The 19,313-nt window shown below is 37.9% G+C and overlaps 1 non-coding gene across 1 annotated transcript; it reads right to left on the reverse strand.

The window, feature by feature from the left end:
• Window positions 1-399: 399 nt before the first annotated feature.
• LOC115604641 lies at window positions 400-563 on the reverse strand. Its single transcript, XR_003990364.1, has one exon. It is a non-coding gene; the product is annotated as a U1 spliceosomal RNA (small nuclear RNA).
• Window positions 564-19,313: the final 18,750 nt, after the last annotated feature.

The raw sequence follows: 19,313 nt of genomic DNA on the forward strand, positions 1-19,313 counted from the left end.
CTACTTTCATTTATAATGGTAGTGCTGTCACTGTAGTGCCATGTGAACCTCAGTATATTTGATCATACATTCTTTTGCTTCTCTTCCCCATCCCACCAGGGTCGAGGTGAGTGAGCAGCTGCGTGGCACTTAGTTACTGGCTGGGTTTAAAGCATGACAGTCCTTTTTGTCACCCAACGTGGGGCACAAAGGTTTGAGATAAAAACAGATCTGACCAAAGTGGGACAAAACAAATTTGTTATAAAATCCATTGTTTTGGTTTAATAGTCACAAGCATGTTGTTGAATATGGTTCAGGTCTTGTTTAAGGTTAAACAACTATTTAAGAATACCACCAAGTGATCTTCCCCGAGGCCGGATAGTTATGAGTGGCAGGGTATGTGGGATAGTAAGGAAAAGCCAAGAGAGAGCATGAATGCAGTCCCCAACTACTGCAAATTATGCAGTCGAGTTTCCCACATTTGGAGAAATCGCAGGGGTCAGCACAGCTGGAGCGCAGGAAATGAGCCCTGCCCTGGGAAAAACCACATGCCTGATCATGGTGTCTCCCTGCCAGGTAAGTATTAGTAATATTAGGGTTCATTATTAACTTTATATTAACTACTAACTATTAATAGTACTTATTATTGTTATTATAGTTATTATTGGTATGGTTTAAACCACAACACTCACCATGCATACAGAGATAAATCATGTGAACACTGTAGCCCAGATTCAAAACAACTACCTCAACAAGACAGGAAAAAATCTGTTCAACTGACAGATGCCATAATGTTTTTATTAGAGGCATGCACACTCTGTGGAGCTCATCTATAATAAATCCAGTGTTTCTAGACACACCTCACATGTGCCGTACAGTATGTCTGCATGCACATTATGGAGAAAACCAAATATCTCATAGGGATTCCAATTCCTGTGAACCGCACAGAAACTATCATACAGCTGGAAATCCCTAATCACCACCCAAAGTCCTCCTATATGCATTTTTCTGTCAGAAAGTAATTTAGGAGATATAAAAAATTGGAGGCCTGTGACAACTGTAAATTATAAACAGGGTTGTAATTAATATTATTTTACACTGAATTATAATATAAGCATACTAAAACAGTGTAAGAGGTACCAACATATAAGTTTTGTGTAAGCAATCTACCCGAGTATGTGAGCAATGTGACTACTAAAGGCACAAGAACTCCAGCTATAGTTAAAAAAAAACCAAACAAAACACACCAACAAAACCAAACAACAAAACAAGAGGACAAGTTAAGCATAAAGGACTATAAATAGGCAGAACTTACTCCCAAACGCACAAGAAGAATGACTAGCAAAGCCAAAACCAAGAAAAGCAGTACAGGGAGGAAAGGAAACACCACCTCTTAGGATGGGAAATAATAGAATAAAAACATGAGGCAAAAGTAAGGAAAATCAGAAAAGAAAGGACAGAAACTCCCTTTGGTTTCAGCTTCACTTGACCAGATTTTACAGGAAAACCAAGTTTGAAATACCTTTCATGTTGTCATAAAAAGGTACTTAATGTAAAAATTTTAACACACGCCAAAATGTTTGCATATTCAACTTGAGCTAACTGTTCTGCTCAATGATGGTGAGATATCTTGAAATTTCTTTGATTTATATTTTGATTAATTACATTTTTCAAGAATATCCCATCATTTTACTTGAGCTTTATATGCATTCGCTGACATCACAGATAGCATCAACCTGTACTATACAAAATTAACTTTATAAATTAGAAACAGCTGTATGTTGAAATAGAAATGCTGAGATTTTCTGAGAAGCTGATAATATCCAGAAAGCAATGCAAGATGTCCCATCATCATGCATTTATCCAGATAATATCCACAGAGATATTATCTGGATAAACATAATATCCAGATGATATCCAGAAAGAAATGCAAGATGTTATCACCATTACTGTTTGTTACATTCAGTGCATTGGTGAACAGGCTGCTCAGGTCACTGTTGAATCCCATGGGTGCAATTCTATTTCATGACAGACTATATTTAAACACTTTGCTTAGTGATATGGCCTTACTTTGACATAAATTCAGTGTTTGCTATACCAAACTAGACACAGGGTCTGCCTGTGAGGAAAATATACAGTTGGCCTCTAAATCCATTGAACGGAAAATCAAGGAAATATACACTCAGAGTGTGCCAAAATATTTTGTCCCTGGAAGGTAGTGAATGATTCACGCAAACCAATTTACTCTTCTCATTGCAGGCATTAAGCAAACCCAGGGCTCTCTAATGAGTTATCAGGAGAATGGGAGAACAAGCTAAATGGGGAATACATTTAGTGCTGCAGTGGTAAATTGGATCTACCAAGATCACAATAAGAATACACAGAGTAGTCAGGATTATGTTAATTACCTTTGCTGACTTGAAAGGTTGGAATTTAGCTGGAAACAAAATAAGCTTTTGAGCCTCAATCATTTTTGTATTTCCAGGCAACTATCACATATTTGAAGTACAAGATGCCTTTTCATTTCACTGGAAAGGGAGGATCCAAAAGGAAGAGTAGTAACACTGCCTACATTATCAGGGCATTGATAATTATTCTCATGTTGACTATAAGGAACAGCATAGCAGAGGGAAGTTCCATCTGCAAGCTTTCTTCAGTTCAGTTTAGGTTAGATTAGTAAAAGTAAATTCTTCTTGATTCTTGGAAAAAATTTCGTTATCCTATCCCTCAAATTGAAGCCTTAGGAGTGATTCAGAAGTCACCTTTTGTTGTGCTGGCACATTGTAGCCTTTTTAGAAAGTAAAATCATTAGTAATCTTCTGGTCAAGAAAAAAAGAGTCAAGGAGCAATTTTCCTATATCAACCTTCCCATTAAATCTGTGATTTGCATATAGACAAAGACCCAGGAAAAGATTTAGAAATCTTCACTATACGGTAATTTTTTTACTTTTTTTTCTGTCTTGGAAGCTCAGTCAGTGTTGCTGTCTTTATTTTATTTGAGCTTATTATGTACCTCCTATTGTTTGGATAACCAAACAATTCTAAGGTAGGAGTTTTAGCGCAGGGCTAATGTAAACAAACAGGAGCCAACCCTCCATACGAAATTTTATAATATAGTTTTTACTCACTTCTGAGACCTTTAATTACATTGCACAGCTGAGTCAGACCTGGCAGCCATCTTTTGGTTGAGCAGGCAATGTCTCAACCTGTTATGACAAAGCCAGATGGCTACTTTTTGCAAGTGCTTTCCAGCTTGAAAAGGGAAATGTCAGGATTCTATGCCAATGATTCAGCATTTCAAAGCCCTGGGGAACAGGATATGTTTCCCAGAGCTCATTTGTTGCCTGTAATTTTCGGATACTCAGAGAGAATAATGGCTGAGGGATCATTAGTGTAAAAAAAAAATTGATAATAATCTAACAAGCAAGAGATGACTGCCTGAAAATATATGACGGCATGTTTGTGTACTGTGTGGGAAATAATCTTGTTTACAATCACATCACCACAAATTTAGTATGTGTCAATCCAATGTTATATATAATGTTATCTTAAAATTTTATCTTGCTTTCAGTGGTTGCCACCACATCAATTGCTAAAAAAAAAATATGTGCATGTTTCAAGGTATTTTTTTCTTAAAACATCTGTGCATGTGTGATATCAGCAGTGACTTTGCTGCTAGTTCCAATCACCCTTGCGTAAACTCCTGTAAAACATTTTCTCCACCCCCACAGAACCAAGAGTGAATTTTGCTGAAGCATTTAGTTGTCAGGAGTGAACAGAAAATATATTTGGCAAGCCACAGAAAAGGCTCAAACCTCTGTGGAGCTTTCTGGGAATTTATCTTTAGCAATGCTCAAAATGGAATTCAAAAAAGCTGTTTAGTATGTTCAATCTCTCACTTAATCTACATATGTTTGCACAATTATTGCTATAATAAAAAAAAAGATGAAATACTGCTGGTGGTCACTATTGACACTTGGAAGTCAGAGAGTAAAAAGCTTTTCGAAGTTCTATTAAGAAGCAAAAAAGATGAATGTATAAATACTGGCAGGAAATAACTTATCGCTGAGCTGCTACACCACGCTGACATTTTTACAGTGCAATTTCAGTTCAGGTCACTTCCTATTCTACATGGTGGTTTTTATTGTTTACTTTTCTAAAATATAATCATTTATCAGATATAATTTCAAGTGTAACTTTTCAGACACAGGGAAGAAAATATTATATTGAACTACTTTACCTGCAGTACCACATCCTACACGCTGTGACATAATCACAGTTGCAGCCATTGCGTGTATCTGCTATGCAGGACCATTATCAGATCTCATGTTTTTGGCATAGCCCAGAAGACTGGAGAAATCATAGAATAGTTTGGGTTGGAAGGGACCTTCAATGTGAGCTTTCAATTAAAACCAGCACTTTCTAATGTGAATGCAGCTGAGAAGGATTAAACATTTAGAAATCAGAGGTAATGGAAATAAACATCACCCTTGTCATTTCAAATTAACTGATCATAGAATCATAGAATAATTAGGGTTGGAAAGGACCTTAAGATCATCCAGTTCCAACCCCCCTGCCATGCGCAGGGACACCTTGCACTAAACCATGTGGCCCAAGGCTCTGTCCAACCTGGCCTTGAACACCGCCAGGGACGGAGCATTCACAACTTCTTTGGGCAATCTGTTCCAGTGCTTCACCACCCTCACAGTAAAGAACTTCTTCCTTATATCTAATCTAAACTTCCCCTGTTTAAGTTTGAACCCATTACCCCTTGTCCTACCACTACTGTCCCTAAGGAGGAGTCCCTCTCTGGCACCCTTATACGCCCCCTTCAGATACTGGAAGGCTGCTATGAGGTCTCCACGCAGCCTTCTCTTCTCCAGGCTGAACAGCTCCAACTTTCTCAGCCTGTCTTCATACGGGAGGTGCTCTAGCCCTCTTACCATCCTCGTGGCCCTCCTCTGGACTTGCTCCAACAGCTCCATGTCCTTTTTATGTTGAGGACACCAGAACTGTACACAATACTCCAAGTGAGGTCTCACAAGAGCAGAGTAGAGGGGCAGGATCACCTCCTTCGACCTGCTGGTCACACTTCTTTTGATGCAGCCCAGGATACAGTTGGCTTTTTGGGCTGCAAGCACACACTGCTGGCTCATGTTAAGCTTCTCATCAACCAACACCCCAAGTCTTTCTCCGCAGGGCTGCTCTGAATCTCTTCTATGCCCAACCTGTAGCTGTGCCTGGGGTTGCCCTGACCCAGGTGTAGGACCTTGCACTTGGCTTGGTTAAACTTCATAAGGTTGGCATACATAATTTAAAGATTTTATTTTTCTTTTTTGATGATGAACTTATTTTTTGATCTGTTAAACCATAGGACACAAGCTGTAACACACCAGGTTCAATCCTGTAGTCTGTGCTAGCACAGAAACCTCACTAAAAGAAGTTACTTTTGTTCTTTGGGAGGGAAGACATCATTTGGATAGCTCAAAACCGATCAAACAGCAGACAGTGCAGTTGTCCAGATTAAACAACAAAACCTTTTTCTTAGCTTCAAGAAAGATGCTGGAACGACACTTTGTCTTCAAGCATGCCTTGGTTGCCCTCATTTACTAATACTGATGACAATCCAAACCAAAGAAAAAATTTAATGAAACTGGAGCTGGATCCCCATTGATTAAATCCTATAAGAGAGAAGTGAATCTGCAGAAAATAAATTGCACTTTCTCAAGTGAAAGCTGTTGTGGTTTAACCCCAGCCAGCAACTAAGCACCACCAGCCTTTCACTCACTCTCCCCCTGCAGTGGGATAAGCGACAAAATCAGAATGATAAAAATAAGAAAACTTATGGGGTTGAGATAAAGACAGTTTAACAGGTAAAGCAAAAGCCACACATGCAACTAAAGCAAAAACAAGGAATTTGTTCACCACTTCCCATGCTCAGGCAGGTGTTCAGCCACCTCCAGGAAAGCAGGGCTCCATCACGTGTAATGGTTACTTGGCAAAACGACCACCATCACTCCAAACGTCTCCCCCTCCTTCTTCTTCCCCCAGCTTTATATGCTGAGCCTGACATAGTATGGTATGGAATATCCCTTTGGTCAGTTGGGGTCAGCTGTCCCAGTTGTGTCCCCTCTCCACTCCTTGTGCACCCCCAGCCTACTTGCTGATGGAGTGAGGAGCAGAAAAGGCCTTGGTTCTGTGTAAGCACTGCTCAGCAAGAATAAAAACATTCCTGTGTTATCAATACTGTTTTCAGCACAAATTCAAAACAGCCCCATATTAGCTACTGTAGGGAAAATTAGCTCTATCCCAGCCAAAACCAGCACAAAGCCTTATCCAAAACATTTTTTCTTTTAAGAATGACAGACACTTGTTCTCTCAGAGAAATATAGTAGTTCTTCTCACTAATGGACTCAAATTTGCTTTGAATTTCATCCACATTGCAATTCAAGGCTGTGTGGTACAGAGAGGAGGAAAGTTACCGGCCTTGGGTCAAAGATTCATGTTCAGGGGAGAAGCAAACAATTTTGATTGTCAGATTTCAGACGTCATGGATAGCTATCATGATTTCTTAATCAACAGTTGAGACATCAGAATAGCTTTATCCTTCACAGGATATTCAGTTAATACACAGCCCTCTGGAAGCCACGGCAGTGGCTATTAATGCATGTAATGTAAAGAGGCATTGTCCTGAACATGGCAATAGAATATTTTTAGGCTTTTATTCATCTGTACAAGAAGTGAAGCATGTTACAGAGCCCATCTGGCTACTAAAATCAAGTTATTTATCTGACCAGTCCTACACAAATGAAAGGCATGGCAACTCTATAAAAAAGAAAGCAAAGCTGTGTGTAAGCATAGTGTAGATTTCCTACTCAGAGATTTAGTTCAGCACTCTTCATTTGTGCTTATTCCATTAGAAGGGAACCATATTTCTCCTTCAGCATCTTGGCAAATAAGTTTTTCCTCAGATGACAGAATCATACAATCACAGACTGGTTTGGGTTGGAAGGGACTTTACAGATTATTTAGTTCCAAACCCCCTGCCATGGACAGGGACACATTCCACTAGATGAGGTTGCTCAAAGCCCCAGCCAGCCTGGCCTTGAATATTTCTAGGGATAGGGCATCTACAGATTCCCTGGGCAACACGTTCCAGTGCCTCACCAACCCCATAATAAAGAATTTCTTCCTTACATCTAATCTAAATCTACCCTTTTTCAGTTTAAAGCCACTCCCCCTTCATGAAATTATTCATTAAAATACATTAAATAATACTGACCAACAAAGAAAAGCTAAGCAAGCCTCCAGAAATTTCTCCTTCCAGTGTACATGTTCACCAGTAAAGATGAAACATTTATAGTAGTCAGTTTTATCGGGTTCAGTATGCCCAGATTTCATCTTTTTCTTATCCCTGTGGCTTTATAGACGTAGGCCACTAAAGCAGATTCCATGAATCCTTTGAAACTAAGTATCTTTTACATTGTTGCTTGTAGTTGTGACACTTTCCCAAAATACCTGCATAGATCCATTCAAATTTGCATCCATTTCCATTCAATCACCAATTCAGACAATGAAAGAAATGAAACAACCAGAAGTATCAAAGTCAGCAAAACTATGAAGAGAAATAAATGTAAAATTCTTCAGGATTTGAATTTTTCAGAAATTAGAAGCCAGGATCCTTAGTCTTTCTCCTACTGCAGATTGCACAGATGTATATTAGATTAGCTACAATTTGATAACAGGAGTCACAGAATTTATTTTCAGTTAAATTCATTCATTGGGTATGACAAACTCTTAATACTGAAAATATCCAAATAACTTCACCAATTATTTAAAATGTGTTTTGAATAAGACAAGTCTAATTTATAGGATAATTTAAGTTCAAAACAATGAGATATGACCTTGGTATCACTGATTTTAAATTTAAAACATGGTAGCCCTTATTGGCTACAGCATCAAGGTCCAATTCCAACAGGAATTATTCTATTCTAGTCTATCAAAACTTATTCAAGTTTTTAATTTCTTGCATCACTGATGTATAAATTTATTCCCACAGAATGACTTTGCACTTGCCAGTGCAGGGCCAAGATTGTTCCGCACATTATTGTTATAAAGTTAGTTAGCTCAAAACACAACAAAACAAAAGTAATTTCCTTTTCCAAGATAAAAATACTGGCATGGCCCTTACCATCTTCTGTCTACTTCTAATATCTACTAAAACAATTTCAGAAGGAGGTTTCTATCCCCATGTTCCTCTGATATGACAAAGAAAAGGCATCTAACTGGTAAATTTCCACCTTAAATTGCTAAACTTAGCAAATGCAGTCTGCACATGGCACTAGAGTCACAAGTGCCATGTGACTTGTGACAATGGTGGCCTGAATTATAGCTTTATCAGAAATATACTTGACGAATTAAGACATCACCTCATTTTGCTACTTTACTTAGTTGACAACTCTCACATGCTGTTGCCATGAATCTGATTTGCAGATATAAAGGTCAAATGATTCAAATTCCAGCTTTCTTATTTTAGAGATTCTTCCTAAGGTTGTAGAAAGAACTCAAGAGTGTGATTTCTAAAATAATCAAGAGAAGATAATAAAAGATCTTCAAATGTATTTAAAATATTTCATAATTTATTAATATTCCATTTTGCTAGTATATCTTAAGTATTTAAATTTAAAAAAAATGATATTTTAAGCTTTTCAAACCATGTCACGTATCTTGTTCTATCTGAGTAGTGCTCTTCACAGTGATGTTCTAACTTTAGTAAAGGCTTCCACAGATTTAATTTAGTAATTGAAAAAGGTGCTGCATAAAATCAGGGCTACTCTTTCTTACAGAAACAAAATACAAATGTCTTTTTCAATCTAGCACACTCTCAAATTGTGTTTATCTATACCTGAGTCAAAGCTAGATGTATTAAAAAATACAAAAAGCATATTTTGTTGTCATTGATCTATTTTAAACAGATGTTTTTTCAGTATTGCAATGTTTACATACGCATTGAAATATTCCTACACAATCACTCAGTTCATGTTCACCAAGTTTTCTACATTTTCTTTTTCTTTTATTATTAGTTTTAAAACTATTCATTACTATTAAAAATGAAAAATACTTCCAATTATGCCATGGATGTGATTGGTTGCTATTCAAAGCTATTTAGCAATAATTAGGGCACCAAGACAGGTGTTAACATTGGAAAAAGATAGTTGAGGTTATTATTAATTCAATAAAACTTGATTGATAGAAATGAGCTCTTGGCCTCAAATCTGTTTGGGAAAAAGAACCTCACACTAACATAGAAGCTAATAGTATATTATTAGTATACTATTAAAAGTATACTAATACTAAAAGTAACTATAACCATAAGTGTGACTCCAGTATCATTTTTTTCTCTGATTCTTAATAGTTTAGATGTTTCCACTGTTACACCATAGTAGATAAGAAGTAATGTCACAGGCATCAGAACTAGACCACATGTGCTCTTGAGACCTTCATTTTCCATGTGCATACAAAGAGTTACATAGTACATGGATATTCACACAAACAAAATAAAATGGCCTTGAGCATGCCGAAAGTTATCTACACTTACTCAGAATAGGGATTTTGTCATTATCATAGTCAAAAGTATAAGAACTGTCTAGGAAAACAGTCAAAGCAATATTAAAAAGACAAAGATTGATAACGTTGAAGGTTATCATTGTATTGATTATTGTATTTTGAGCAGGTATTTAGCATCCAAAGAGCTTTGTAACCTTGGAAACCTGATGAAGTACAGGACATAAACATTGAATGGTGCTTGTACAAAGTATCTGGTAACAGAAAGAGATTTTATGTAGTTGATGTCTCACTTTCATACCATCAGTGTTGAACTATTGGCAGAGAGGTAGTATTAGGGAAGTTTATTCCGGAGAGGCAGGAGTCTTTCCTATCTCTTCTTATTCTAAGGAAGAGATTGCTAACCCATCTTTAAACAGCTTCCTCCTTTTCTTTATTCATTTTGAGGAGAATCAAATACACTGCTTTCCAGTGACATTGAAAAATAGGCAAGGAGAAGGGCAGAAGTCTATTTTACCTTCATCAAAAAGGAGCACTTCAGTTATAACAGTATTTAGAAACTTTGTTAAAGTCCCTTTACAGTCTCAGGGAAGTCCCAGATCGAAATAATGTCACAAAGGGAGCAAAGAGTGAACATAGCAGTAGTTTAGTATCTGCTATGTCCTCTGCTGGGCAAATGTATGCTGCCCTGGCAAGAGAATGGAATTTTATGATCTACTAATGGGCCTTTTCCATCTCTAATTACAACCTCACAGGGGCACTGTGAAGATTATTTAGTTAATGTTTGCGCAGCTCTCTGACCATGTAAAGTACTGTTAAAGCACTAAGCATTACTATTATTATCTAATTATATAATCAATCCAAATTTGAGTATCACTAAAGTAAGTTCTAGATCCAATTATGCTAATGAAACTGCAAAGGGACTGTACATTCAAAAGTTCCTACAGTATCCAGTGCTGCTGCAGTACCTTCGAGAATCCTCATTACAGTGACCTTCCCCAACATTCATTAAACAGACATTTACTTGGGGCCTAACTGTGAACTTCAGGTATGCCCCTGTTGGGGGACAACTTGTATAGCCCTAAACACCAGCTAATACCTGTGGGTATCTCCAGAGAGGAACCTTCAACCCCGGAGCGAGGCCAAACCCCGTGTCCAGGAGCCTCAGTCCTGAGCGGCGAGAGCCACCGAGGAAGCCTTCAGCCCTTGCCAGGCCTTGCCCAGGAGCCGGCAGCCCCGCTGACGCGAGCAGGGACTCACAGGGGGTGGCGCCAGGAGCGCAAGAGAGTAAGGTAATTTGTAAGGTAAAAAAGTTGCTTGTTTATTTCAGTGCACAAACTTCACAATAAATCAACTGAATTTATTTCAGATGTTAACTGAAACAACAAAAAAGCATTCATAAAAAAAAAAAATCAACATACAATGTTTTAACAATTTCAAGCACAATTCCAATTAGTAAAATAATTTAAGGAAACATTTTCCTGTCCCTAATTTCCATTGAGATGAATAATCATTCTCCAGACGTATTTATCAGAAAATGTCTGGCAATATGATTGCCATTAGTATCACTGCCTGCTAGAATAATATCTACATCCGTAACTAGAAAGTTTGCTAAAGATGTACCATTTGCTTTAAGGTAACAAAAAATAATATTTTCCCCTTAAACTTAACATTTTGGTATCTTTAATATTCTGTAAACTTTAAAAAGTTAATCTTTGCAATAATTAAATTTAGGAAGTGCAGCTACTCTTCAACTTTCACTTTTATTGAAACAAAATTATATGCATTAATTTAATTTAAATACCCATTAGTATGATGAGATGATCAAATGTAATTACTTTTGTCATGGCACTAGGTCATCCCAAGAGCATGTTACCTTTGTGGATGTTCGTTGAAGAAAAGCTACAGAATACATTGAGTCTGTACTTAATTGCTTATCTTTCTGCAATATTTCAGTGTTGTTTAAAATCTTTTCTTATTTTAGTTCATATGTGTATGTGCTTATGTATATGCATCTGTTCTGTTTGGTTTTGGGAAGAGAAGAACTTTGTTCCTTTTTTTTTTTTTTTTTCAATTTTCAAACAAAACCACATAGCTACGCTGTTTTGTACAGCCTGATACAATGCAAATTTCTATATGAAAAAGTGCAACACAAATGTCTCAATTATTTCAATTACAGAAATTACTGCTACTAATACCACCAACTAGTATTATAGAAACTGCATCTATGTCTTGACTAGAAAGGTTATATGCCCCTTTGCAGAACATAATGACTAGATTCATCCCAGATCAAGTCAGAATGATATGTTTTATCTTGTGATGGGTTGACCTTGGTTGGCTGCCAGAAGCCCATGCAGCTGCTCTCTCACTCCTCCACCTCAACAGGACAGGAGGGAAAAATAACATGAAAAGCTCCTGCATATGCTTCACCCCAAGCACCCTTCCTACCCACCTTATTATCGCCACAGGTTGCTTTCAGTCCCACCAGCGCAGGAAAGGGGTTGCAGTCAGTACACAGTGGTTTCTCTCTGATGCTCCTTTCTTCTCACCCATTTCTTCCACTCCACCATGGTCCCCAAGGCTGCCAGCAATTCCTGCTCAGGTGCCTGGATCACCTCCTCCCCCTCTCCCCTTTGTGCTTGCAGGGCTGTTTCTCACACTTTATCCTTCCCCCTCACAGCCAAACAACATTATGCCCTTCCTTACCTAGGCTTTCCCCAGGTGCTGCCATCTTGCCTGAGGGGCTCAGCTGTGCCCTACAGTGAGTCTGTCTTGCTTTCCAGCATAAGAAAGCCTACAGCATGGGCTTGCTTCTTACTACAAATCAGAGACCCCCCCCCCTTCAGGACATGTTGAGTTCTTAGGGAGTTCCTAGGACAGAAAGTCCCAGAACCCCCCTCTTCCACCACAAACATCTTAGATACTCCTTGTATCTCCTTGACTTTTGACAGGAGAAACCAGACATTTCTCAAGAATAGCTGTTATAAAGAATCGTTGCAATTGCACTGTCTCCAGCCACTGAACATGAATTTGTAGAGGTGAAGCCTTCCTGTTGAGCTAGGTCAATGGAGGTAAGCTAAATGAGAGACACCACAGAGAAGACTACATGAGTTGGGGCTATGCTACTGCATCTGTATGTTTGACTAGAGGGGAATCTTATGTTCTCTCACACACAACAAATCCCATCTCCAGCTGAGATGGCTGCAATTTCAATTCACTCTTGCTCTTGCAGACCTAAAACCTCAAGATGAACATTCAGAAAAGAAGAGAATTATACCAAACAGGCTTCTACATCTCCTCTGGTGTCATGAAACTTATGCATAAGAAAATCTCTCCATACACAGATTGTGTGTGTTTATGAGAAAAAAAACGCAGTTCAGGCCAAAGTTTCTGGTCAATCTGCCCCTTCTTCATCTAACTTGTCAATTTTTCTTTTCCTATCTCCTAACATATCCTCACTTTAGAACTACAGCTCGTAGCAGGAAGTGTCAGTCAACACTAAAGGCAAGCAGAGTGCTCTGAAGCAATGTAAATCAACAGAAACACAGCTTTGTCCCATGGCAGATGTTAGGAATAAACTGGAATGTCTGGAGATGCAACAGAGAAGAGTAAAAAACGTTAAATGTGTAAGGTCCAGTGCCACGTATTCAGCTGTCAACAGCTCTGGCAATATCTGATAAAAAAATACTGATTTAAGGAGTTACATTTTCTCAGTTTATTTTCTTTCTGTTTTTAACAAGATTATGCCCTCTGTTTCAGCAAACTGGTGTTTTTAAAAAATCCACTAGGAAAAAGATTTCTGACAATCTTTCATAGACTCTCCAGCTAAAAAAATGGGATTGATTCTAGATTTCACATTTTTATTTGTTTCAAATTAATTTGAAAAGAATTCTGCTTCTCTTATTAACTGAAGTTTTCTCCATGCTCAACTCTCAATTAATTTGTACAATTTTGTCAAGATTTCCTGTTATTATCTGGTTTTAATGTTCACAAACCAATCATATTCTTAGACAATTTGTCCTCTAACAAATTGAGATGGCAGTCATTCCCAATCAGACATGGTCAGAACTTACTGATTACTGCAAAGTCATAAACAATGGATTGATGGATCGATAAAAAAATTTTGTAAACAAAATGACAGTTTTCTACTTCTGTGCATTTTATGTTTCACTGAGCAATTATAGTCAATGAAAGAAAGAATTCTAAAGGTATTATTCTAACAACATATTATTTAAAGATTTCCAAGCCCTTTGGAAATTTATGAAAGATTTTTTGTTTCATATGTGTTTGTACATTATGGTTACTACAAGGAGTAGTAAGACACCATGTATTTAAGCTGACGGGTCTAGTGATTTAAACGTGCAAAATATACATGAAGCTCCATATGTATACTCAGGTTTAGGAGGTCTTTTGAGGCAGGACAGCAAGACCTCCTTTCAAAAAAGGAGAGATGAATCCTTGCGTATATATATTAGAGGAATGCTAGTCAAACTGACATTTGTCAAGTATTGTTTTTTAAACCATCTAAGACTACCTCTCTCTATATATATACTTGTATATATAAAACTCAGGTTATAGAAAAATTTTCAATGTGAATTAAGGACATTCATGACTTAGCAAGCTTTATGGACAGCAACAGCTACATGTGCAAATATATGACTTCATGAAATACTAATAAGTCCTCTCTCCTCCAAAATCAACCAAACTATGCTTTGCAGAAACAGCTCAGAATCAGGTTGCACTTTGTCTGTGCCAAAGTTTACCTGCATTAGTAATAAATTTACATTATTTTTTGCCTCTCTGGCAAAATTGCTTTGAATCTTTTTCTTGTATCTCACAAATCAAGGGCCTGTCTTTCAATTTCTGGGCTTCTATCGACTGAAGCTAAAACTCCTTTGAAACTTCGTTTCATTTCTAGGCATACTTGAGAAAAACACACAGTCAGAAGCATTTCTTGTACTTTGCACTAAGTAAATGGATAGAACAAAGTCAAGGGGCCACAATCATACTGAGCATTGTAGAAGCATACAATGTTTGAGGAAATGCTTATGAGGTGGTTTAGTAACATCAGCAGTCCAAAAGCACAACAAAATCCGTGAGTGAGAGCTAGAAATTTTAAAAATAATGAATGCAGTGTTTGCCCTATTCAAGATTCCAAAATCCGCAGCAGAGGGAGAGGAGTGGTAATGTGGTGAAAGTGAGCAACTCTTCAGCTGGCATTCACAAAACCTGCTCTTTTTCTGACAACTCCAGCCAACAAAGATCATGTCTAAGAAACCACAAACAAATTTAATAGTTTCTCATTAATGTAAACAACGACAAAGATACAGAAACAAACAGAACTTCACAACTTAACAGTAAAATAAAAGAAATAAAAAAATTATTAAGTCTAAGGAATTATATTGAAGTTAATAAATCCTGCCTACTCATTGGAAAAAAAAAAAGATCAAAAGAAAACAAAAATATAGTAGTATGTTCTGCTAGATTTAGAAAAGTAATGGTTGCCATTCTTGCTACAGGAATCTCCTAAGGCTTCTTTCTTCAGACAGGCTGAAGCAAAAAATACATTAATGCACCAGGGTTCATTAAACTCACAAAAATATCAATATATCATCGTCTTTAGATGAGTGAGTTTCAATTAAGTACTAATGATGGATTAAATGGAATATGTATTTATTTATTTGAAGAAAGTTGTTTTAAAAGGAATCAGAAAACACTACTATCACTGTGTTCTGAAAATTTTCCCTACAACGAAATCAAAATTCATTTAAGGGATTTCAGTGCTAAATGCTATGTGTATTCTTTTGCTAGTTCCATAGTCCCACTTTTCAGGTGCAGATGGTGAAATCGACTATAACAGTGGTTTACTACTGATGCTCTCTCTAGAGTTTTAGGTTCAAATTGCACCTATAAAAGGGGGTAATTAGTCCTTTCTAGTTTATTGCTGTTAGGGGAAAGGAAGCAGTTTCAGCTAACTACCAACTAGATACCACTCCAGATTAAATATCCTAGATTCAGTATCTTATACTGGTTTTCAAATACCAAACTGAGAGTTCAAAGAAAGTAGGAAATGTCACCTTCCCAAACATTATGGACTATTAATTATGTCTTTGTAGTGAACTTTCTTAGTGCAATTAGTCTACAGACATGAAGATCATTCTTTATAACAGACTATGGGCTGGAACAAGGTGAATTCCAATTTAAATTGTGTTAATAACAAGAGTTACGGCATTCAGACAGCTGAACAATTATCTGATAAGTAAAACAGTGTAATGAAGCAGATAAAATTGACTAATTTTAATACAAGCATGGGTATGCAACAATGCATATGTTTTTCTTTTCTAGAATACACACTTATTCTCCTATGCTATCTAGTTATCTATGTAGAAGGGATTCATAAAAAGACAGTCACATTTAGATATAAGTAAATATGTAGCTGCATTTGACACAAATTTGACAGCACCTTTGGAATGTGTGTCCTTTGGGGTTGCTTAATAAAAAACTGCACAGAAGATTCCTGGCTGTTTGCTTTGACACCACTCTCTACTCATCGATAAAGCTGAGTGCCAATTGTCCTCGTGGTGGATAGTAACTGAGGGTGAGCAGAAGATCCCAGGGTGGAATTTCATGTTACAGTTTCTCTGGTGGCCAATCTCATTTAAAAGATTTCTGACCACTTTTTTTCCAGACCTTGCTTTTTCCCATGGAGTTTATCGCATACTAAATAATACTTTGTAAAATGACAAGTTCCTCCACAGAAGGTGCCACAGAGACAGCTGCACTGATTCAGCTGAAGGAGATATATACTTCAGCACGAAGGAGAAAGCTAGAAAGTAAAAAGCCTCTTAAGCTGGTCTTGCTAGTGCTGATAGCATACCTCAGAACAGTATCCTCAAGCATTATCAACAACTAGATGGACCCAGCCCATAATTTAAAGTATTTTAGAAATGTAGGACTGTGCCTTTACCTTTCAGCATCTTTTAAGAGCAATAAAAGTGACTCACTGAAATACTCATAAACAACAGACAAAATGTTTTGCTTTGCAAGAAACTGTAGATAGTGCTACTTTTTATGGAGTAGAGAAAACTGGGCTGTGATTTCTTTCATTTTTTATTTAAGAATAACCTAATTCACCATGTTTGAATCCCTCTCCTAGGAAGGGGGAAAAAAAAGAAAGTCTCCCTGCTGTTCTGGGATTTAAATCCTATTTCTGACAGAAATTCAGATAACCACCCTAAAGTGATAGCCAGCTATTCTAGATCACCCAAAATAAAAATAAATATTTCAGTATTACTTTTCATAATAATACTTTAAAGCATCTGAGGTGGGTTGACCTTGGCTGGCAACGAGGTGCCCACCAAGATATTCTATTATTCCCCCTCCACAACTAGACAGGGGTACAAAATGTATTGAAAAGCTCTTGGGTTGACATAACGACAGGAGATTATTTATGAATTACTGTCGTAAGCAAAACAAACTCAACTTGGGGAAATTAATTTAATATATTGCCGATTAATTGTAACAGAGTAAGATAGTGAGAAACCAGAACAAAACTAAAAATACATCCTTCTTCCTAGGTTCAACATCACTCCTAACTCCTGAGTGGTGCAGGGGATGGGGAAGTGCCATGGTCAGTCTATAATGCTTAATCTCTGCTGCTCTTACGCCCTCACGCTCTTCTGCTCTAGCATGGCGTGTCTCCCACAGGAGACAGTCCTTCATGAACTTCTCCAACGTGAGTGCTTCACACAGGCTGAAGTTCTTGAAGAACTGCTTCAGCATGGGTCCTTTCCGCAGAGTACAGTCCTTCAGGAACAGACTGCTCCAGTGTGGGTCCTCCACATGCCACAGTTCCTGCCAGAAACCCTGCTTCTTCTTGGGCTCCTCTCCACAGTCCACAGTTCCCGCCAGGACTCTGCTCCAGTGTGGGCTCTTCATAGGCTGCTGCTGCCGCCTTCAGATCATATCCACACGGTCTGGCATGGGGTCCTCCACAAGATGCAGTGTGGATAGCTGCTATACGATGGGCTGCAGGTGGACAATCTGTTTCACTATGATCTTCACCACAGACTACAGGGGAATCTCTGCTCTGGTGCCTGGATCATCTCCTCCCCTCCTTCTGCACTGACTTTGGTGTCTGCAGGGTCGTTTCTCTCACATTTTTTCACTTGTGTCTCTCAGCTGCCATCAGTGCAGCATTTCTTACCCTTTCTTAAATATCTCATCACAGAGGCGCTACCAACACCACTGATGGGCTCAGCTTTGACCAGTGGCAGGTCTGTCTTGGAGCTGACTGAAACTGGCTCTGTTGGGCATGGGGGCAACTTCTGGTGCCTTCTCACAGACGCCACTCCAGCAGCCCTCTGGCTACCACATTCTTGCCACATAAATCTAATAAAGCTTTCATGAATAATTTTTGTGGAAAGGAAAAAAAAATTCTGAAAAGCAAAGATACATATTTTATTGCAAATAAGGATAGTTCATCTCACATGCAGACAGCTGCGTTTATGCTACTTGCAGACATGTAAATGGACTTGGTAGTGGGGTTGGAAGTAGATGATCTTAAGGTCTTTTCCAACCATAACCATTCTATGATTCTATACAAATACTATGTATCTTTAAGTGCTCATGCAGATATAGCCTATGACATATAATTGCTGTTAATGGTGTCAGACTGATCCTGGACTAAGGTTAGGAAGTGTTCCCAAATCTTATAATTTGGCATTTGGGATACAAATAAATACTAAAAAGACTGCTCAGTTTCACAGCACTGTATTTACTGTCCTAACAGTATGCATTTGATCCCTCATGAACACAAGGTTGTATTTCTATTGCATTGGTCAAAACCTAGACAGAGTTTTTTGTTGACAAAGTGCGTTGGACAACGACCATTTAAGATTTAGGACATAATGGTGACGGTTGTGTCTCTACTAACAGTCCTTTCCGTGAACACAGATGAGAGGCAGGACAACAAAGGTTAGCAAAATTCACTGAATTATCATCGTCAAAGAAAATGTAAGAGTACGCTTTAAAGCTTACCATTCCCCTTAACATTTTTGTTCCCTTTCCACCAAACTTTTAATCTTTCCCCTGGGACTTTCAAACTTGCCTTCCTTCCCTTTGAAATCTTCTCGTACATTCTAGCCTTTTGTTTATAAATTTCAATTTCTTATCAAGTTCTTTATTCTACATGATAAATCAGAATGTTCCTTGTCTGTCCATCACTATTAGGTTTGTATACAAATGGCTTCCCTGACCAAAGACAGTCAGATGCCACAATTACCTCTCAGTTTAAATATTTTTTCCAGGTCCATTACTTCCTTTCTTTCAAAAAACTAGGCAGCTGATACACTGATAGTTAATAATAATGATGATGATAATAATAATACAAGAAAATTCTATTTATATAGTCAGTAGAAATGCATTTTTAAAAATCTGTTCACGTTGACCTCTTCTAAATATTTTCCTTAATTACACTGAAGAATGACTGCAGAGGGAGTTCATACAGGTAGCTCAGGGCGTATATTTGGCCTGGCAAACTCCATCCTAGGTTTAATCTCATTGTGGTGGATTGACCCTGGCTGGATGCCAAGTGCCCCCTGGCTCTATCATGCCCCTCCTCACCTGGACACAGGAGACAAAATATAACAAAAAGTTCATGGGTCAAGATAAGGATGGGGGAGAGATCACTCACCAGTTACCATCTTGGGCAAAACAGGCTTGACTTGGGGAAATTAGTTTCATTTATTACCAATCCAATCAGAGTGGGG

The sequence above is a fragment of the Strigops habroptila genome, chromosome 2, assembly GCF_004027225.2.
Source record: "Strigops habroptila isolate Jane chromosome 2, bStrHab1.2.pri, whole genome shotgun sequence".
NCBI classification, from domain to species: Eukaryota; Metazoa; Chordata; class Aves; order Psittaciformes; family Psittacidae; genus Strigops; species Strigops habroptila.